At 31.2% G+C, this 24,368-nt stretch overlaps 1 protein-coding gene across 5 annotated transcripts in view; it reads left to right on the forward strand.

The window, feature by feature from the left end:
• Shrm (shroom) overlaps nucleotides 1–24,368 on the forward strand; it is a 461,262-nt gene that overhangs the window by 98,001 nt on the left and 338,893 nt on the right. The window lies entirely within an intron of this gene.

The following is a 24,368-nucleotide window of genomic DNA, read 5'->3' on the forward strand; positions in this document are numbered from 1 at the left end:
CATCCTTAACCTATGTTTCTCTCTCAGAGTGAGAGTCCAAGTTTCACAACCATAAAGAACAACCGGTAATATAACTGTTTTATAAATTCCAACTTTCAGATTTTTTGACAGCAGACTGGATGATAAGAGCTTCTCAACCGAATAATAACACGCATTTCCCATATTTATTCTGTGTTTAATTTCCTCTCAAGTGTCATTTATATTTGTTACTGTTGCTCCAAGATATTTGAATTTTTCCACCTCTTCGAAGGATATATCTCCAATTTTTATATTTCCATTTTGTACAATATTCTGGTCACGAGACATAATCATATACTTTGTCTTTTCGGGATTTACTTTCGAGCCTATCTCTTTACTTGCTTCAAGTAAAATTTCCGTGTTTTCCCTAATAGTTTGTGTATTTTCTCCTAACATATTCACGTCATCCGCATAGACAATGAGCTCTCTACATACAAAAAATTAATATTTTACACCAAATAGGAAAAAAGTTAGAAAAAATACCATCCTCTCTCCTTAAATATGCAGATATTTGATCCGAACAAATGTAACATTGTACAATTGTAACAATTATTTGTTCGGATCAAATATCTGCACGCTATGTTTTATACAAAACAATTTCTGTCTCGAAAAGGAAGCAAAGATGAGCAAAATTGTATTGAATTTTTTTGTTTGAAATATCTCAAAGAATACCCCCTGAAATTAATTACATTACTTATGGTTCACCCTGTATATTGTTAAAGCTTGAAAACATTTAAACACCCGGTATAGGCCTACTCTGCTGAACGAACATTTGACGACGAAGGGTTCTGTAAACACGAATCAAATTATGGTTTATTTGATTGCATGGCTTGCGGACTGCCTACAGCTGACAGCAGAATTAGAAAGCGACCTTGATCGGCCTGCAAGGAGCTCTGCATTGCACCGGAGCGCAGTATGGAAACGGACTGAATTTGCTATTCATGATGCAAATGTCGCGTCTGAATGCAATGTGACTTGCCTTGAGTCTGCGAGCACAAAGGCAACAGTTCGAGGCTGCTCATATATAATGGGGCATATGGAGTAGCATTAGGCCAAGTGCTGAAGGGTGCGTTTTTCCACGCTGCAGACCTGGGTTTAAGGGGGCTGTGAGTTTGGCTGTTGTGTGTAAATGACGAAATTTTGCTATTACTTCTCAACTTTCGAACTTATCAATTTAACATTTTTTACAGCATATACACGAGAATATTGTACGAAATGGAAATATAAAAATTGTAAATTTATCTTTTGAAGAGGTGGAAAAATTCAAATATCTTGGAGCAACAGTAACAAATATAAATGATACTCGGGAGGAAATTAAACACAGAATAAATATGGGAAATGCCTGTTATTATTCGGTTGAGAAGCTTTTATCATCCAGTCTGCCGTCAAAAAATCTGAAAGTTGGAATTTATAAAACAGTTATATTACCGGTTGTTCTGTATGGTTGTGAAACTTGGACTCTCACTCTGAGAGAGAAACATAGGTTAAGGGTGTTTGAGAATAAGGTTCCTAAGAAAATATTTGGGGCTAAGAGGGATGAAGTTACAGGAGAATGGAGAAAGTTACACAACACAGAACTGCACGCATTGTATTCTTCACCTGACATAATTAGGAACATTAAATCCAGACGTTTGAGATGGGCAGGGCATGTAGCACGTATGGGCGAATCCAGAAATGCCTATAGAGTGTTAGTTGGGAGGCCGGAGGGAAAAAAAACCTTAGGGAGGCCGTGACGTAGATGGGAGGATAATATTAAAATGGATTTGAGGGAGGTGGGTTATAATGATAGAGAATGGATTAATCTTGCTCAGGATAGGGACCAATGGCGGGCTTATGTGAGGGCGGCAATGAACCTCAGGGTTCCTTAAAAGCCGGTAAGCAAGTAAGTAAGTATACACAATATTTATTTATTTTATTTTATTTATTTATTTTATTGCTAGTAAGTTTGAAATGAATACAACTTAATAAATACAATGAAAGATAAACTAGCCCACTCCTGAATGAGTAAGACTCGTGCTCAGGAGGGGATTCCAATACAGACTAAAATAAAATTAAAATTGAGAGTGAATACAGAATAAATAGTGTTTAATATGTTTAAACCCAAACTATAAATTCAATACAAATTTTCTTATTTTTTTATTAATTTGGAAAGAATTCGTGGTTAAAATAATATTGGAATAAAATTTGTTTAATAATCTGGGACCTTGACTCATGCTATGATAAAAAGCTGCATTGGTTTTACATTTTGGTTCAGACAAACGCAGAGAATTCATATTTTTAGTTCTATATTTATGTATATACCTTTCAAAGTTATTAAAATTTCTATGAAAATATTTTAATAAAATAAAACAATACATATGTTTAATGTTGAAAACTTTGAAATGTTTAAACAACAATTCAGTTGGGTAATCTTTCTGCTTTTCTAAACAAATTTTTAATACTTTTTTCTGTAGTAAAATTAACGGATAAAGGTTGGATTTATAAGTTCCACCCCAACCTATAATAGCGTACATAAATATAGATTGAAATAATCTATACTAATAATAAATCTGTAGCCGAAATTTTTCTGGTAATTTTCGATTTTCCAAAAATAATTGGTCCTAACATATATAATTAACCACCCAGAAGCCGAAAATCGCTTTTTTGACATTTTTGTTTGTATGTCTGTCTGTCTGTCTGTCTGTATGTTTGTTACCTTTTCACGCGATAATGGCTGAACCGATTTCGATGAAAATTGGAATATAAATTAAGTTCGTTGTAACTTAGATTATAGGCTATATGGCATTCAAAATACGTTATTTAAAAGGGGGGTTATAAGGGGGCCTGAATTAAATAAATCGAAATATCTCGCTTATTATTGATTTTTGTGAAATATGTTACATAACAAAAGTTTCTTTAAAAATTATTTCTGATAAGTTTTATTCTCTGAAAAATTTTGATAGGACTGACATTTAATGAGATAAATGAGTTTTAAAATTAAAATAACTGCCATCTAAGGCGGTGTATTGAAATAAGAAACAAATGACTTCGTCTATAAGGGGCCTTGGACACAACAATCGAAAGCTATGAAACATAGCCTACAAACAATGTTACTGTGCTTGCATGAAGTAATATCGGAAGCTAAATTAACCGATTTGTATAATTAATAATTATTTCATCATTGGAAAGTGTAGTTTCTCTGGATGGACATAATGCTATAATGTTATTACAGTAACTTGTGAGTGAATTGAGGACAGGTAAGATTAAAATAGCTTCTTATGCACAGAAAACTTGATAGGTTATTCTGTATATTCATTTCCTGTATTTCTTATAATAATGTTTATGAACATATTCATTTTTATCTCAGAGAATTAACGAACAACGAGAGTGTATTGATTTAGTATGCAGTAATAGTACGTTACCTTAGCAATCCATTATTTTATAATTCAAATTTTAACTATGCTCAATTGAATCGTGTTAAAATACATAAAATACATATGCAATAAATGCAATGCAAAAAATTGGGTAATGAGCCAAGCAGATTATGTTGCGCTGTTGTAAAAGTTGTTCCTCCTGAGATTCAAGAGCTCCCACAACAAATTAAAAACTTTCTAATTCCAGTACATCCGTTATCAACACAATTTTTCATAATATAATATAATATAAACATAATAATAAATCTGTAGCCAAAATTTTTCTGTTAATTTTCGCTTTTCCAAAAATAATTGGTAATAACAATTAAGAAACATGTTAAAGGAATTGTCATTGCACCAAATGAGTGTCTCTGGATCAAAATGATCGCATTTTAATATTTCAAATACAATTTAAATTAAGTAACATATTAAACGATTTATCCTTCTATCAAACACGAATGTTCCCTGGATCAAATGTCCTATTTTAATTATGTAATTACTTTATATTTATTTCAAACGGGTGCAGCGGAGCGCACGGGTACGGCTAGTAGTAAATAAATTGTACGTAAACAGTTAATTGACAATTGTTTTACCAAATAGATTGACAGGAAAACAAAATATAGGATGAGAAAAATAATAATAGGTCTATGCATTACGTCCTGACTATTATTGCTGGCAGTTTTGAAGTTACTCCTAGCAGTTGGATGCTCCTGTGTAGGAGTGGTTGCCGGATTTGGTGGTTTTCACCGCCGTGCACTTACTGGAGAGTGCATTCCTGGGCAGCCTTCCAGACGTTCACAGCCGAACCTGTTGTTACATTAACTACTCTTGCACCTTCATTTCTGGGCGGACAGAAAAACTTACTCCTCCGTATTCTCTTTCTGTCAAACAGTCGCCACGCTTGTCGTTAGGCAGAGGTTCGCAGTTCAAACCTCATGGCAGTAATTCCCAAACTTTCAGACTCCAGAGACATTTCCTCTGGAGACACAGTATCATTTCAAAACAATGCCAGGGAAAAGTTAATTTTGCTTCATATTCTTTTTTTTTTAGTTGGTTATTTAACGACTCTGTATCAACTACTAAATACTAGATCAAGGTAACAAATGTATTGGTATTTTCCTGGACATAAGAAAAGCATTTGACACAGTGAAACATGATATCTTAACTGAGAAATTAGACTTATTAGGAATCAAAGGTAATGCTTTAAACTTAATAAAATCGTATCTTAATGACAGAATTCAAATAACGAAAATTGACAGTTATTCAAGTGAACCTTCAGTTATTAATATAGGTGTTCCCCAAGGCACAGTTCTAGGCCCTATTCTATTTTTAATATATATATTAATGACTTATTAAAAATTGACTTACAACAATACAATGGTGTTCACTATTCTTATGCAGATGACACAGTTTTACTTTTTGGTGGAAAAACCCGGTATGATGCATATAATAATTCAAATAATGGACTTAAATTAATAAAAAACTGGTTTGACATAAATTATCTTTCTATCAAGAAAAATAAAACCATAATTATTTCATTCTCATTATCTTAAAAATGTAACAAACCTCCTACATCTATATTAAGTATTAAACTACATAATTCTGATTGTTGTTTTATACAGTGTAAATGTTCGATTATTAAAGAGTCCTCTGAAGTTAAGTATTTAGGCATAATTTTCGATAATCATTTAAAATGGAACCAACACATTAATTACCTTTGTAATAAATTACGTAAAATTGTATATTATTTTGTTTTATTGAGGAATTACTTGTCAATATTTTATTACGCACAATATATTTAACTTTATTTCAATCGGTAATTATGTATGGAATTATAGGATGGGGTAGCTCATTTAAATCCAATTTAATCCACTTTATTTATTACAGGAGAAAATAATTAAAATATGTCTTCATAAACCTATTGATTTTCCATCTCAAAATTTGTTTTTAGACTTTAATGTTCTTAAAATAAGACAAATTTATTATATTGTATTAATAAAATTCATACATAAAAATCGAAATAATTTTGAATTGTATTCTCATAGTTATGAAACAAAAGGTATGAATTATTTAAGATTGTTTGAACCAAAATGCAACACTGCTACAGTATTTAATCATAGTAGTAATTTAGGCCCAAGAATATATAACAAATTTATATTTAAATATCCTAATCTTGTCAATTCTAATAGTTCTAGTATTAAATTTAAAAAGTTATGTATGGATTTGATAAAAATTGAAAAATTGTAAATTTAAATTTATATACTATAATTGCATAGTAGACATAAGACAAATTGTATTGTATAATTATTAATTTCAATTCAGGAATCCGCCCCTGAGCACGAGTTCTACTCTTTCAGGGTCGAGCTAAAGTTTTTCTGTATATATTATATTTTATGTTACGATTATTAGCAAAATAATAAATAAATAAATAAATAAATAAATTTAGCGTCGATGAGATTGATGATAGCGAGATGGTATTTGGCGAGATGAGGCCGAGGATTCGCCATAGATTACCTGGTATTCACCTTACGGTTGGGAAAAACCTCGGAAAAAACCCAACCAGGTAATCAGCCCAAGCGGGAATCGAACCCGCGCCCGAGCGCAAAATCAGACCGGCAGGCAAGCGCCTTAAACTCTTATGACGAGTTGCCAAACTAACTTACTATTATGACCAGTGTTGTATTGCATGTTTCCACGTATTCACATTTTTTTATGTTCTAGTGATATTTAACTTATTTTATATTTTTGTTTTCATATATTCCGATAACGGTATATCTCTAATGTGATAAGTTGAGCTATATATAATCATAATTTTCCTTACTGTGTGTACTTAAAAATATTGTATTCATTGTATGCTTTGTACTGCACTATTTTATTACTACCATTAATATCATTATTACTATTAGGCCTGTTATTATTATTATTATTGTTATTATTATTATTGTTATCATTATTATTAATATTCTTATTTATTATTATTATTATTACTGGAAGGTCCGGGGTTCGATCCCAGGTGGTGACAGGATTTTTTCTCGTTGCCAAACTTTCAGAACGGCCCCGAGGTTCACTCACCGGGTCTTTCCCGGGGGTAAAAGGCGGTCAGAGCGTGGTGCCGACCACACCACCTCATTCTAGTGCCGAGGTCATGGAAAGAATGGGGCTCTACCTCCATGCCCCCCAAGTGCCTTTATGGCATGTTACGGGGATACCTTTACCTTTTATTGTTATCAATAATTGTCTTATTTTTTTATACTTTGTATGTCTAATTTATTTTTGACCTGCTGTTCATATTTTATTACGCTTTTTTCTTTCTTTCTCTATGTTATATATTATGTCTGATTTATACTTACTTTTGTTTACATTTTATTATTATCATCTTATTCAGTTTTGTGTGTAAAATTGTAGTGTACTTTGTAAATTTCTAGTGTTTTTGTAACGCAGTTTTTACTCCTGGTTGAGCGTTAGAGAAGGCCGTATGGCCTTAACTCTGCCAGGTTAAATAAATAATAATAATAATAATAATAATAATAATAATAATAATAATAATAATAATATTATTATTAGTATTATTATTATTATTATTATTATTATTATTATTATTATTATTAACCGACTAAGCGACGCCGGTGGCTCTTGTTTTCTTAATTTAAAAAATCTATTGCTCTTTACTGAAAAATATGATACTTGATATGCATAATTCCCCGATATGTAGGCTTTAAATAGACATATTGCGGGTTCACAACACTTTGTACAGGGTGATTCAGTAAGAGCATGCAAAATTTATACGTGAAATAGGGAAAGCTCTAGGGAACTCGGGAACTACGAAATCAGATTAAGGAGATATCTATTGTTATCGCCCACTGTTTCGAAATTACTTAGATATATTTACCCTTATTATTTAGCCTACATTTCAAAATTATTTACATAGCCTGTCATTAACAACGTACTATTTTCTACCTCATAACAGTTGCTCAAGATATCGGCACCAACGCCAATGCAAGCATGACATGGCATAATGCGATAAGAGTTTTGTTATGTAATATTAGTTACACTTAAAACATATACAGCACCTAGATAACTTTTCTTTGTACTGTAATATTGTTTTGATTGATTTACTGATTACTTTTATAAGGCTAAAGATACCATCAATATAAATTCCAACTTATCATGTCATACTCAATCTCTTTCTTTGGAATATCGCTTTCTTTATGAATGATGTGTTTCATCCATTTAGTACAGTATAGTTGTACTACTATGGAATTTAAGTGAATATTCCTTCTTAACTCTCTATTATGTTATTAAGATTTAAAACACAAGTGCAATATTAAGAAATCAGTGTTAGTACTTTTGTTTTACAGACAATATAGATAATATTAAACAGAAAGAAGCCATATAAAAATAACGACATAAAATTTCACGTTCCGTTTGAAGTTTGTGCACCACTGATTTCTTAATCCAACAGGCTGCTTATTCATATACACAACCCTTCCTCTTTTCATACTTGGCGCTTGATGCCCGCCACGACGTCAAGGTCAGAAAAATGCGCTTGCTTTGACATCACTGGTCTAGTTGCTGAGTAAAATTAAATATGAAATACATCTCAACCATGACGGTGGAATAGAAGGTAGCAGTCACTTGTTAAATTTAATGAGCTGTTATAAAATTAACAGTTGTTAATTTATTTGTGGAGGAAAATCTGTTACATTTATTTTGATTTGTTGAGAACTTCTTATTGCTTGAGGAAGGAAATTATGTTAGTAGAAAATCGTTATGATTTATGCATTATAAAATATTTATATATGTATTGGAATTGTGTCTGTTTATAAAACCGCATAGATGAAAATGCAAGTGGACTTTAAGCACTGAAGCAGTGTTAACGGCTTTCACTTAATGTCGAACACGATATTTAAAATTTAAATTACAAGTAATGTTAAATTTTATTATTTGTTTATATGTTTAACATCGCAGGTGAAACTATTCTCGTGACAATAAACTATCTCTTAGAAAGCGTTTGTCATCTGGACTAGTCTCGACGTAATGAATGGAACTCGTGTTTTGAGACTGCGTTCGGTCGTGGGTTCGATTCCATCTTGAGTTAATTACCTCGTTGGGTTTTTCCCGAGGTTTTCCCCGACTGTAAGGCGATTGTCAGGTAATCTACAGCGAACCCATGGTCTCATCTCGCTATCACCAAGTCCATCGACGCTAAATAACCTGGTAGTTGATACAGCGTTTTTAAATAACCCAGGAAAAAGAGAAAGGACTTAATACAAATATATTTTAACGGCTAAAATATACAGCCTGCGCGCAGTCTCTCTTAGAGTCAGGGAGTCAAATCCCGCCACTTGCAAATTAATACCACACTAAATACTTTAGAATTACTCTATGTTGAAATAACTATTTCTGTCTTTATACTCCACATTTATTAATCACACCTATTCACTATTTTACAAGTTCACCCTTTATGTTTTATCAAGACTGTCAAATACATTAAAGTTGCTTAGTATTGTATTGTATTGTATTGTATTGTATTGTATTGTATTGTATTGTATTTATTAACATTCCATGGTATTCATACATGCTCACAGCTAGAATATGGAACAAGTCAAAAAACTTAATACTATTATAAAGTCTTAATTTATAGTCACAGTCTAGATGAAATATATATAGAAGAGATTTACAATATAGTCTACTAGTACAACACAAAGTTTTAGTATCAATTTCATGAAGCGTTATTGAATGTCATGAATTCACCTACAGAATAGAAGGCGTGAGAAATTAGGTACTTCTTTAATTTGGCCCTAAATAATTTTATGTTTTGAGTTTAATTTTTTATATCGATAGGGAGGCTATTAAAAATTTTTACTGCCATATAACGCACTCCTTTTTGGTAGCACGATAGACTTGCCGATGGAGTATGAAAGTCATTTTTTGACGTGTGTTTATGCTATGAACTGTTGAATTAGTTACAAAGTTTTCACGATTACATACGAGGAAGACTATTAATGAAAATATATACTGACAAGCCATGGGCATTATTTGTAGTTTTTTTAAATAGTCCTACACGATTCCCTAGATTTGGCACCTACTATTATTCTAATTACTCTTTTTTGTAATAGGAATACATTGTTACTGTCTTTGGAATTTCCCCAGAATATTATTCCAAAACTCATTACCGAGTGGAAGTATGCAAAGTATATTGTTTTTAAGGTATTGATATTTACTATCTTTTGCATAGATCTAATAGCAAAACATGCTGAATTTAGTTTGGGGGTAATTTCTTTAATATGATTTGTCCAATTTAACACATCGATTTTTAAGCCAAGAAATTTGGTTGTCGTTTCTAATAGGGATATATTGTTAATTATTGCGCTAGAAATTTGCGAGGTTGAATTTGCACAGGATTTAAATTGAATTATGTTAGTTTTGTTACAATTTAATATCAATTTATTGACTGAGAACCAGTCACATATTTTGAAGATTGGAATGTGTTGGAGTTATTGGCTGTAATTACTGTACTTGTGTCATCTGCAAATAATATGGGATGACCTACGTCTTTTATTAGGGGGGGGCAAGATCATTTATGAACACTAGATAGTGTATATTAAGCATGACAATTTTTATTTCCAAAGGACTGATAGATTCTGAGGATTTGTTTTAAAAATAGAATAAAATAAAATAGTTACAGTAGCGAAAGGTAGACCTTCTTCCTACGGTAATGCTTTATTTTCAATACAATATTTAAGGGGGCACATACACCTTTAAGTACTTTTACGTACTGAAAAATTTGGTGAAATTCAGTATTTTTTCTCAGTAATAAATGAATCTGTAGGCCTAACCTTGGAATTTTATGTGCTGAATACACTACTTTTGAAATTGTATACTATTTCCAGATTTAGTGAAACTATTACCGTTACGTGTTATTATAAATACAAAATGGCGCCCGTAACTTTTTTTATTCAAACGGTTTCTCAGATAATTCAAACGGTTGTTAAGATATTGCAGTTAAAATTTGTGTGTAATTGAATTGTATACATGTGAACCTAGGACGATTGATTTAACAGATATTTTATTTTGAAACAAATATATTTGACCTAATAGAATTTAACTTCACATTAAAATATAAATTAAAATAAAAAGTATTTCTAGTGACGATATTTAAAAGATTCTAGGTCATGTTATTTATATGACATTCAGAAATGAATAGAAAAAAAGAATCAGTAGAAATATTGATATATGTGGAAATTATCAAGGGAACGGCATTTCAATGCACAAAACGTAGCTGCCATTTTGAATTGCTAATTACCTTTAACGATAGACGTAATAGTTATACTAAATCTGAAAATAGTACCTAATGAGCACATGAAATTTCAAGGTTACAGATTTATTCATTGCTGAGAAAAAAAAATATTGAATTTAATCAAGTTCTTAGTACTTAAAAAACTTTAAAGGTGTATGTTACCCCTTTAAGTAAGTACCATATTATAGCAAGCAGTTGGTTTTTCTAGAAGAAGTATTAGTACAGAATCCCAAATATTCCTCACTTAGCGTGGAGAATACAAGGTTCAGAATTTCAAATGAAATGGTACAGACTTTAAAGACCAGAGTTTTAAAATACGTGGAATTCACTGTGAAAATAGTATTTCTGACGTTAATCCTTTTTTCCACAATAGTGCTGTATGTTGTACTTATCGCCGCTGTTTTAATGTCTGCAAGTTAAACCTTATTCGGGTGGTTGCTATGGGAACAAGAGTGCTGTAAGTAAAATAGTGTGGATTTTTATCTCATCGTTCATACAGAAACAAAATAGTAATATGCGTTACAAGAGCGGTATGTTGAAGTTTTCATGTTCGAGGAAAAGTTTGAAAAAGCGAAACGTAGTTGAGCTTTTTTAATTTCCGAGAATTGAAAGAAAACATACCGCTCGTGTATCGTACATTATTTTGTGCGAAGATCGTTTATTACATACCAGAAAGAGGAATTTCTAATTAGTTGCAATGAAATCTCCATCTTGGTTTCTGTTCAATGACGGCAAATTTGCAAAACAAAAATATCTATCTTCAACATTGTTGCTTTAAAATGTTTTCTGTGTTTACTATACTCCAGCAGGCCGTGATATACGTCTGTCTTTTTTTCCCCCCAGTCTGTGATGAGTCTGGAATCTTGTTGATTTTTTCACAGCTTCCTTAATGTTACTTGCATCACGAACGCAGTAACTTTAGTGGAGTTGTAGAGTTTACTTAATTTTTGCAAATATTTAAAAACAATAATTAACAGTGCAATTTAGGTGAAATTGCAGTGGTAAGTTTCCAATTTATAATTATTACTATATTGAACGTCTCTAAAAATAATATGTTAAAAGCCTAAAGCAGTAAAATCAATATGTCACTTAAGCGGTAAGAAGAGGGAAATTGTTATGTGTGTTAGGTTGGGAATACTGAATGTGGAATATTAGACTTTCCGCGGATTGGTTTTGTGCGGAAACCAAGCAAATACGCACGATCTCGCACAAAACCTTATTCGAGTGGTTGCTATGGGAACAAGAGTGCTGTAAGTAAATGCGTGCGGAAAGTAATACTGTGTGGATTTTTATTTCATCGTTTATACAGAAACAAAAAACAGTTGAAGACCATCACGACCAAGTCAATTCCGAAGGCCATGACCTCGTACAATTATGTGCAATCCATATTTTCAGTTTATAAATCCTATAAATTTGTCTGCCTCCGTGGTCTGTTGGTCAGCGTGCTGGCTTCCAGATCAGGGGGTCCCGGGTTCGATTCCCTGGCTCGGATTTCTTGAAGAAGAGGAATTTCCTGGGTGTCTAGAGTCTTGAAATTTGTATGAATGTGAGTGTGCCGGGTTAATATTAATTAACCAATCATCAAAATATAAAATACATCAGGACTGTCGCTGGGCAGTAACCTGAACACACGTTTCAGCGTCACATTGTTGACAAGTAACTCCATCTGTGAGCACAACCATAAAGCATCTAATAGATGCTGTAGAGTTACCAACAACGAAAAAAAAAATCCTACTGTATAAATTAAAGTCATTAAATATAGGCTAATAATACTTCGTGTAAAAATAGTACGCAATATACATGCGTCAAGTGCTTAACAGAATCTCGGGAATTGAAAAAAAAAAAAAAAATCTCGATTCTGTTACAATGCATTTACCGCACATGTATTGCAATATACTATTTCTTCCACAAAAATCACACTTACTACTTATCACCATAGCAACCGAAAGATATGCATTATATTTCACAGGAGACTAACTAAATGCAACCCGTATGCCTCCGCCGCATTGATTGTACCACGAACAACAGAATTACATACTGCTATGTCATAGAGGGTTGCCTGTGTAGCGATGTGGTTATTATTGAGGGTGGTGCAGATAAAATACTCGAAGAAAACCTGTCCGCCACGTAACTGCACAATGACAGGGCTGCAAAGTATGAATGGAAGCGTACACGCACAGCACGTGCGTGCGTCCCACGCATTCGGATCGTGCGTGACTCGGAGCAACCAGCCTCCGCCTCCCAGCCTTCCTAACAGCGGCGATCATACACACGGCCAGCATCTCATTCATCCAGACTTCCTCGTCTCCGCACGCGTCCAGCATTACATCCCTCCAAATACCTATTCACCTTTTCTTCTATGGTAATTTAGTGACGCTGTATCAACTACCAGGTTATTTAGCGTTGGTGGAATTGGTGATAGCGAGATGGTAGTTAATAAGATTAGGCCGAGAATCGTCACAGATCACCTGACATTAGCTTTACAGTTGGGAAAACCTAAAAAGAAAACACCATCTAATCAGCCCAAGTGGGAATCGAAGCCATGCCAAAGGCAACTCCGAATCTGCAAACGCGCTATTGCCTGAGCTACTCTGGTGAATTTAAGAAAACCTGCAACATCGGGTGGATGGAAACTGCAACAATTTATGAATAGAAAGTACAACAATTTATGGATGGAAACTGCAACAATTTATGGATGGAAATGACAACAATATATGGTTGAAAACTGCAACAATTTATGGATAGAAAGTACAACAATTTATGGATGGAAACTGCAACAATTTATGGATGGAAACGGCAACAATATATGGTTGAAAACTGCAACAATTTATGGATAGAAAGTACAACAATTTATGGATAGAAAGTACAACAATTTATGGATGGAAACGGCAACAATATATGGTTGGAAACTGCAACAATTTATGGATAGAAAGTACAACAATTTATGGATGGAAACGGCAACAATATATGGTTGGAAACTGCAACAATTTATGGATAGAAAGTACAACAATTTATAGATGGAAACGGCAACAATATATGGTTGAAAACTGCAACAATTTATGGATAGAAAGTACAACAATTTATGGATGGAAACTGCAACAATTTATGGATGGAAACTGCAACAATTTATGGATGGAAACTGCAACAATATATGGATGGAAACTGCAACAATTTATGGATAGAACGTACAACAATTTGTGGATGGAAACTGCAACAATTTATGGATGGAAACGGCAAGAATATATGGATGGAAAGTGCAACAATTTATGGATGGAAACTGCAACAATAGGTGGATAGAAACTGCAACAATTGGTGGATGGAAACTGCAATATTGAATGGGTTGATAGTTGCAATAATGAGTCATGGACAGTTGGAAGAATAGACAGGCAGACATGAAAGAAAATAGGATAGGATACAATGAGATAGGAGTTGTAACTTGATATTTCTCTAGTCTAGAACATCCTAAACGGATGTCACACCGGTGCAGGTGTGATAATTGTAGCTCACAGCCCATTTGTGGAATCGTTAATTCGGAACTGGAGATGGTATTTCAGGTCAACCGGAAAGATTGGATCAGTTCCAGAAGAAGAGAATTTTTCCCATCTCTACTCCGCAGCGAATTGCATCCTACGAACTGCTCTCTGCTGCTCTCAGCCAATAGGAGACCAGTCAGTGATCTCCAAACGGCAGGAACCTGTCTCACACTAAATAACCATGTTCTTAACAGACAAGAGAATCTTGCTGGAAGGTGATTGTTGTGCTATACTTCATTATGTAAAGGGAATGAGTGCATCCTTCATCTACTTTATAATAATAATAATAATAATAATAATAATAATGATAATAATAATAATGATAATAATAATGATGATAATAATAATAATAATAATAATAATAATAATAATAATAATAATAATTTATTTCGTTTTGATTATAGAGATCACATATAAAATTAGTACATCCGAAGGAGCAAAGACTTTATTATTATTATTATTATTATTATTATTATTATTATTATTATTGTTATTATTATTATTATTATTATTATTATTATTATTATTATTATTATTATTATTACTTGCTTACTTACAAATGACTTTTGGACAACCCGGAGGTTCATTACCGCCCTCACATAAGCCCGCCATCGGTCCCTATTCTGAGCAAGATTAAACCAGTCTCTATAATCATATCCCACCTCCCTCAATTCCATTTTAAAATTATCCTCCCGTCTACGTTTCGGCCTTCCCAAAGATCTTTTTCCAATTTTTATATTTCCATTTCGCACTATATTCTTGTCACGAGACATAATCATATACTTTATTTTTCCCGGGATTTACTTCCAAACCTATCTCTTTGCTTGCTTCCAGTAAAATTCCCGTGTTTTCCCTAATAGTTTGTGGATTTTCTCCTAACATATTCACGTCATCCGCATAGACAAGCAGCTGATGTAACCCGTTCAATTCCAAACCCTCTCTGTTATCCTGAACTTTCCTAATGGCATACTCTAGAGCAAAGTTAAAAAGTAAAGGTGATAGTGCATCTCCCTGCTTTAGCCCGCAGTGAATTGGAAAAGGATCTGACAGAAACTGACCTATACGGACTCTGCTGTACGTTTCACTGATACACATCTTAATTAATCGAACTAGGTTCTTGGGAATACCAAATTGAATAAGATTATTATATAAAACTTCTCTCTTAACCGAGTCATATGCCTTTTTGAAATCTATGAATAACTGATGTACTGTACCCTTATACTCCCATTTTTTCTCCAATATATGTCGAATACAAAAAATCTGATCAATAGTCGATCAATTACGCCTAAAACCACACTGATGATCCCCAATAATTTCATCTACATATGGACTTAATCATCTCAAAAGGATATTGGACAAACTTCTGTGCAACGTCAACAAAAGTGATATTCCTCGAAAGTTACCGCAATTAGTCTTGTCCCCCTTCTTAAAGACAGAAACAATTATGGACTCTTCCCATTGTTCTGGTAGACTACAGTTTACTTTTCCTCAAATACAGTAGTAAGTATAAACTTACAAATTTCACAAGATAATGCACTTTCACCCTCTTGTATTTATTCTTCTGGAATTTGATCGATACCTGGAGTGTTGTACGTTTTCATCTTTTATTATTATTATTATTATTATTATTATTATTATTATTATTATTATTATATTTGTTATTATTATCATTATTTTTATTATTATTATCATCATTATTTTTGTTATTATCATTATTTTTGCTATTATTATTATTATTATCATTATTTTTGTTATTATTATTATCATTATTTTTGTTATTATTATTATCATTATTTTTGTTATTATTATCATTATTTTTTATTGTTATTATTATCATTATTTTTTATTATTATTATCATTATTTTTGTTACTATTATTATCATTATTTTTGTTATTAATATTATTATCATTATTTTTGTTATTATTATTATCATTATTTTTGTTATTATTATCATTATTTTTGTTATTATTATCACTATTTTTCTTATTATTATTATAATTATTTTTGTTATTATTATTACTATCATCATTATTTTTGTTATTATTATTATTATCATTATTTTTGTTATTATTATCATTATTTTTGTTATTATTATCACTATTTTTCTTATTATTATTATAATTATTTTTGTTATTATTATTATTACTATCATCATTATTTTTGTTATTATTATTACTATCATCATTATTTTTGTTATTATTATTATTATTATCATTATTTTTGTTATTATTATCTTTATTTTTGTTATTATTATTATTACTATCATCATTATTTTTGTTATTATTATTATTATTATCATTATTTTTGTTATTATTATCATTATTTTTGTTATTATTATCATTATTTTTGTTATTATTATTATTATCATTATTTTTGTTATTATTATTATCATTATTTTTGTTATTATTATTATCATTATTTTTGTTATTATTATTATCATTATTTTTGTTGTTATTATTATTATTATCATTATTTTTGTTATTATTATTATCATTATTTTTGTTATTATTATTATCATTATTTTTGTTATTATTATTATCATTATTTTTGTTATTATTATTATCATTATTTTTGTTATTATTATTATTATTACTATCATCATTATTTTTGTTATTATTATTATTATTATCATTATTTTTGTTATTATTATCATTATTTTTGTTATTATTATCATTATTTTTGTTGTTATTATTATCATTATTTTTGTTATTATTATTATCATTATTTTTGTTATTATTATTATCATTATTTTTGTTATTATTATAATTATTTTTGTTATTATTATTATTATTATTATTATCATTATTTTTGTTATTATTATCATTATTTTTGTTATTATTATTATTATTATTATTATTATTATCATTATTTTTGTTATTATTATCATTATTTTTGTTATTATTATTATCATTATTTTTGTTATTATTATCATTATTTTTGTTATTATTATTATCATTATTTTTGTTATTATTATTATCATTATTTTTGTTATTATTATTATCATTATTTTTGTTATTATTATTATAATTATTTTTGTTATTATTATTATTATTATTATTATTATTATCATTATTTTTGTTATTATTATTATTATTATTATTATTATTATCATTATTTTTGTTATTATTATCATTATTATTATTATTATTATTATTATTATTATTATTATTATTATTATTATTATTGGTTTTTACTAATGTCAATAACAGTACAGTTAAACTTGCCGATCACTCTCTAGTTTTAGAGGATATTTATCATCCATCTATCTCTATTTATATTGAAGTAAATGTATCGTTACCAGAACACTGTCATATCAGTTCATACTTAAATTATTCTCAAGGTGATTATCTGAACCTTTATTCTATTCTATACAATTATGATTGGACTAGCATATATCAGACTACTGATGTAAACACTGCTGCAAATTCCTTGTCTCAAATTATAAACAATGCTATATCCCTTTGTGTCCCTGTCACCTTTGTTAAAAAATCGCACTATCCTAAATGGTTTTCAAACGAATTACGTCAGCTTATTAAGAAAAAAAAATAAAGCTCATAAAAATTACAAAAAATATAAAACTGATCATCATTATCAAATTTTTTCTAATTTTAGAAAACAAGTCAAAGCCATGATTAAATCCAATAAATTCAAATGGTTACAATCAATTGATGATAACCTAAAGCATGAACCAAATAAATTTTGGAAATATGTAGAAACGTTTCGAAAAACTAATAGTAATCCCACAGAACTAATAATAAATGGCGTTCACATCACAGATTAAAAATAAATTGCAAATGCATTTGCTAGCCAATTTAAATCTGTTCAACAAAATTGTAACTTCAATTTCATTACTTATGATTCTAATATTACTGACTGTTTGCCCCTGCCTAATATTACATTCGATGATGTAACTAAAGCCATTAAAAAGCTAAAGCCTAATAAATCTAAAGGTACAGATAGCATTCCTAATTTTATAATCAAGGGTTGCTCTAATATTTTCATACCCATTTTAACATTTTTATTCAATCTTAGTTTAAAAACAGGAATTTACCCATCACTTTGGAAGGAAGCATCCATTATTCCAGTTTTCAAAAATGGTAATAAAAACAGTGTTACTAATTATAGACCCATTTCTATCCTAAACAATTTTTCTAAAATTTTTGAAAAAATTATTCACAAACACATTTCATTTTATGTCAAAAATAAGATCAATTCGGCTCAACATGGATTTACTAGAGGGAAATCTACTACTACTAATTTAGTTTTCTATCTCAATCTCATTATGCCTGTTGTCGAAACTCAAGGTCAAATTGACTCGATTTATTTCGATTTTAGCAAAGCATTTGATGTTGTTCCTCACAAAATCTAATTAAATAAATTAAGTAATTTTGGTCTCTCCACTAGCTACGTTAATTGGTTTGAAAATTATTTAACAGATAGACAGTCTTGTGTTCGACTAGGTAATTCTCTCTCGGTTCCATTTAATAGTTTATGCGGTGTTCCTCAAGGGTCTACATTGGGACCTCTCCTATTTTTATTATTTATAAATGATATAAGTAAGAGAATAAGTTCTAGCTGCCTTTTGTTTGCGGATGATCTCAAAATCTTTCGTAAAATTAATAGTTCGGCTGATTGTCAAATTCTTCAAAATGACATTAATTCAATTTCACAATGGTCTGTTGAAAATGGAATGAAAATTAATCAATCCAAAACTTTTGTTATTTCCTTCTCACGGAAAACTATTTCCCATAAATTTAATTATTCTCTTAGTAATGTCGTAATTACTAAGAGAGATTGTATTAGAGATCTTGGTGTCCTACTTGATTCAAAATTATATTTCCATGATCATGTGCAATATATTTATACCCATTCGTTAAGAATGCTTGGTCTATTTAGGTCTATAACTTATTCTTTTTCCACTCCTATGTGTTTATTAATTTTATACTATACATTGGTTAGATCCAAGCTTGAATATGCATCTGTTGTATGGAACTCCATTACTTCCACTGACTCGGCTAAATTGGAGAATATCCAAAGAAAATTTATTTCCTTGTGTTCTTATAGATTTTTACCAAATTCCGATTATAACTATGAGATTAAATGCAATTATTTCAATTGCGGTAGTTTGTTCACCAGACGTCAGGATCTTGATTATTTATTTTTTTGCAAAGTCATTAAGGGTGATATTGATTGTGAATCCTTCATAAGCAATATCAGTCTTCGTATTCCTGCTAATGGTTTAAGATTTCATAAATTGTTTTATAATAAGAATCCTAAATCTTTCTCTCCGGTCTGCAGATGTATTAAATATGCTAATTTGCATGGATTCAACTTGGATCCATTTAATGTGTAGTATATCTTTGAGTTTTAACTCACTGATCTAATTTTAATAATTATTTGTCCATATATTTCTTGCATTTGGTCTATTGATTCATGTAGACCATTCCATTATTTCAATTCTCATTGTACTAATTTTATAATTTTATAATTATTATTTGATCAATGATTGATGTAGACCATTATATTGTTTGTATTTCATCTCATTGCCATTTTCTATCATTCATTCTCATCATCATTTGTTGTTTTGTTCTGTTTTGTATCGTGCAAAACTGTAATTGGCCTTGTGCTGTTGTTTTTGCACGTTAATATTCTAAATAAATAAATAAAATAAATAAATTATTTTTGTTATTATGATTATCATTATTTTTGTTATTATTATTATTATCATTATTTTTGTTATTATTATTATTATAATTATTTTTGTTATTATTATTATTATTATAATTATTTTTGTTATTATTATTATTATTATTATTATTATTTTTGTTATTATTATTATTATTTTTGTTATTATTATTAATATTATTGTTATTATTATATTATAAATATTATTATTGTAATTGTAGGTATTTATAAATGCATGCACTTTGCGTAATAGCACACTGCCCGTATGGAAGGGCGTTTGGGCACGATAGGCATTTTTTGTGCTGCACATTTGCCTGCCATCATGCGAACAATTTAATTGAGGTACGAATGTAATTATTGTGTTAGTGAGGAACTGAAAGTCGAAGTGGCAATGAGAGAAGGGAGTGGCCACAAAAACTGTTTATAAAAGTGAAGGACGTGACCACAGCTCTGCAAGAGTTCGCATTTCGCAACATTGTTTCGATAGCTCTGAATTCTTTGCAATGTCAGCTCCGAGCACTTTATGGCTTGCGGAGAAGAATACAGCTTCGGAGAGATTTCTCGCGTTCACGTTCAAATTCATACTGACATTGAGTTTTTAATCTTCGAAATCGACGGAAACTCTTATTGGCATTGTTACATTTGAAATCAATAGAGAGAGAGAGGGAGAGAGGGAGAGAGAGAGAGAAACTCATCCGGCCTTAATTAAGGATGACCACGAGGATCCGGAAATTAATAGCAAATAAATATAATTAATTAAATATAAATATTGTTATAAAATAAAATGTAATAATTAAGCACCATTGATTATCAATTATAAAATAAAATCTTAGAAGATAACTATAAAATTATACTTATAAATAAAAGATTTATTCAAAATTAGCATATCCTTAATTATGGCCTTCTGAGCGGTATAAATGAAACTGTATAATCTGCAGGGAATCTTTAAGAATTTACGAGATGTTTTTTTGAATTTCAAAAGATGATATTGATAATTGTTTTAAAAAATTATTGTAAATTTTGGTAAAGAACTCCGAGCACCAAAAAAATAAATCTGTCACTGACCAATTGAAGAGAGGGATGTTATACTTGGCACTAAGGTTCATAAATAGCCCTCTTTTCCTGATCAACCTGATGAGCTTGGTTTAGATCTCTCTCCATGCGTATACAGTAGTTGGATCTATGATAATAGCCTTTTGTTGTTGCCTGTTTATTGCTATTATAGCCGCTCTTCTGTGAAAGTCGTCTTCAGAAAGACAGTGGACCTCTTCATGAACATGAATGTGTAAAATCGTATTTACAATGTTAATCTCTGAAAACAACGAGAATAGATGATCAAATTCGAATGGACATCGTTAATCTTAGAAATATATGTAAAATTAAATATAAAATTGTATTTACATTTTTACGTAGAACGTCCTTCTGCGTATTACCCGAGAAAAATTGTAAAAAAAAGTTACAGCTTGCCCTTTATACGAGTTGCGTCGATGCCGCCCGTGGTACATTCGTTTTGTTCATTCATGGAAAAATGGATTGCATAACCAACATTTATTATATTGGCGGTTCTATCCTCATTTGTTTTTTGTATCTTGGGAGGTTATGTGCATCGTAGCATTTCCTGAAAGAAACCACCCAACCATCCGGGAAGTCGTCTGTTTATATAGGCAATGCTAACAATAACGATGACGTATTAATAAAAAAAATGAATGATGAATTTTGATGCTTCTTTATTTCAGTGATTTTATAATATCTTTATACCAGGGGGCCGTGGTAAAAACAATTGCTGTACATCTGTGATTTCTGTATCAGATGGACTTGGAAAAGATACATGTGAAACATTTTTAATGTATAAAAACTTAACGATATATTCAACTTCATTTTAATTGAATGAAACATAATTACTCGTATACTAATGGGCCGGATTAACAAATGCAAGAAATATCAAGACAGAAATATAGTTAAACACAATCTAATTTTAAAGTAGGCCTACTTAACTGTGGTTTAAATTCCCAAATGAATTCAATTCTATGTTTGACACATTAGGTTTATGCATGATAAATTCGTAGCGCTTTTGTTCATCACAACACTGCGTTGCTAGGAAACTGTTTAGCGTATGTCATTTGTTACTTGAAATGTTATGCTTGTAAATACGCCATGAATTTTGCAGATTCGAAGAAAGTTCATGCTATTTGTTGGATAAAGAAGATGGAGTGTCAAAAAAAAAAAAAAAAAAAACGAATGAACATTTTCGACATACTCGTATTCTTTGAGTTTAATGGAGGAGCAAAGGCATAAAGGCGGCTTGAAACATTTGTGCCGTGTACGGGGAGAATGTCATCGGAGAAAGCACTGCAAGAAAATGGTGTGAATTAAAATGTTTCTCCATGACAACCAACACATTAAAAACTATGAAATTCATCATTCATTTGTTTATAACTTCTTCAAAAACAACACATTACAAAGAATAGGCGTACAATTTAAAAATAAATTTACATACCAGTAATGAAATTTAGATACCAATAATGGATAAAATATTGCATAGCACACGAGAGTAACCAGATTTTATGCGCTCGTGGAAATTATCGCTAAACTTTCTACTCACGTATAAAATCTAATTTTACTGTCTTATAAAGGCTATCCCAAAAAGAACGCCAGATTTAATAAAGTTAATAAATTCAACAAAACAGATAACATAACAGATAATAGTTCTGCCAACCCAACAACAAGACAAGTACCCAATGTCCCAGCAATGTTTTGTTATCATTGGGTTAGCGACACTATTATCTGTTGCATTTATTCATACTATTAAATCCGGCATGTGGCGTCGTGGTCTAAGGCATCCCGCCTAGGACTCGCGTTACGGAATGCGCGCTGGTTCGAGTCCTCATGGGGGAAGAAATTTTCTCATGAAATTTCGGCCAGTGTATGGGACCGGTGCCCACCCAGCATCGTGATGCACTTGGGGAGTTACGATAGGTAGCGAAATCCGGTTGCGAATACCAGCTATAACGGCTGGGGGGGGATCATCGTGCTAACCACACCATACCTCCATTCTGGTTGGATGATCGTCCACCTCTGCTTCGGCATGTGGGCGTGAGGCCAGCAGCCGGCTGTCTGTCTAGGCCCTTCACGGGCTGTAGCGCCACGGATTATTATTATGATGATGATGATGATGATGATTATTATTATTATTATTATTATTATTATTATTATTATTAATCCGGCATTCTTGGTTGGATACCCTTTACTACAAAATACTATTGTCACGATGAATAAAACGCTATGAATTTCTGCATCAATAAAATATTATTATTACAATTTCAAACAACTCGATCTGTTACTAAGGGAGAGTTGCTAAGGACAACTCATTGACGTCATATTGATGTGTGAATCTTTCGACTATCAATTGCATTGTTGTCTGCAGACTAGGCCTCCTGGAATGAGGAAGCGATTATGAAGTAGTTAACGAGAAGGCTCCGCCTTGTTAAATTTAAATGCGGGGAGTATGAAGACAAAAATGAAAAGAAATATCAAACTTTTATTTCAAATCCCAAACATCCTTACAATCCCAACCATCCTCACAATAACAATCACAAACAGCATAAACGTTGCGATGAAACCTCCATCACTTTTCAATTCATTTATTTTATTCCATAGATCTTACATGAGCAATAAAGCTTTAAGATGTGGAACAAGTCAAAATTTTACAATATTACAATTACAATTTTTACAATATTTTACATTTACAGTTTTACAATTTAATAATTTTCTACAATGATGAGGTGAGGTCCGAGGATTCGCCAAAAGATTACCCTGCATTTGCCTTTTGGTTGGGGAAAACCTCGGAAAAACCCAACCAGGTAATCAAATCAAAGGGGTTGATGCCGAGGACTCGCCATAGACCATCCGGCTTCAGTCCCACGGCTGGGGAAAACCTCGGAAGAAACCATTCAATGAGACCAGAGGGGGATCCAACCCAAGCCCGAACGCAGCTCCGGATCAGCAGCCCAGCGAGTCTGCCGACTGAGCTACATCGATGGCTCTACTAAAAGTATGCAATACATAGCCAATCAGATTATTAAATTTACAAACGCAAACGATCATTCATCAGTTGAGCTATATGTATAATACAACACAAGTAAGTTAATTAAATTTAAGGCATAAACAATTAACCAGTTGATATACAGAAATTGATAATACATATCATGCAAACTACTTCAAATTACAAACACAAACAATTTATCAATAGAGGTATATAGATTACTATTCAATTTAAAGCATATACAATTCATCGGTCAATACAAAGTAAGCAGAATAATTTAATTTACAAGCATACTTTCATTAAGCTGTACGAATTTGTACAATTAATATCAAGTAGATTAATTCAATTTATAAACATATACAATTCATCAGTTGAGCTATACAGGCTACCATTCAAT

This window comes from Periplaneta americana, chromosome 1 (assembly GCF_040183065.1).
Source record: "Periplaneta americana isolate PAMFEO1 chromosome 1, P.americana_PAMFEO1_priV1, whole genome shotgun sequence".
NCBI lineage: Eukaryota > Metazoa > Arthropoda > Insecta > Blattodea > Blattidae > Periplaneta > Periplaneta americana.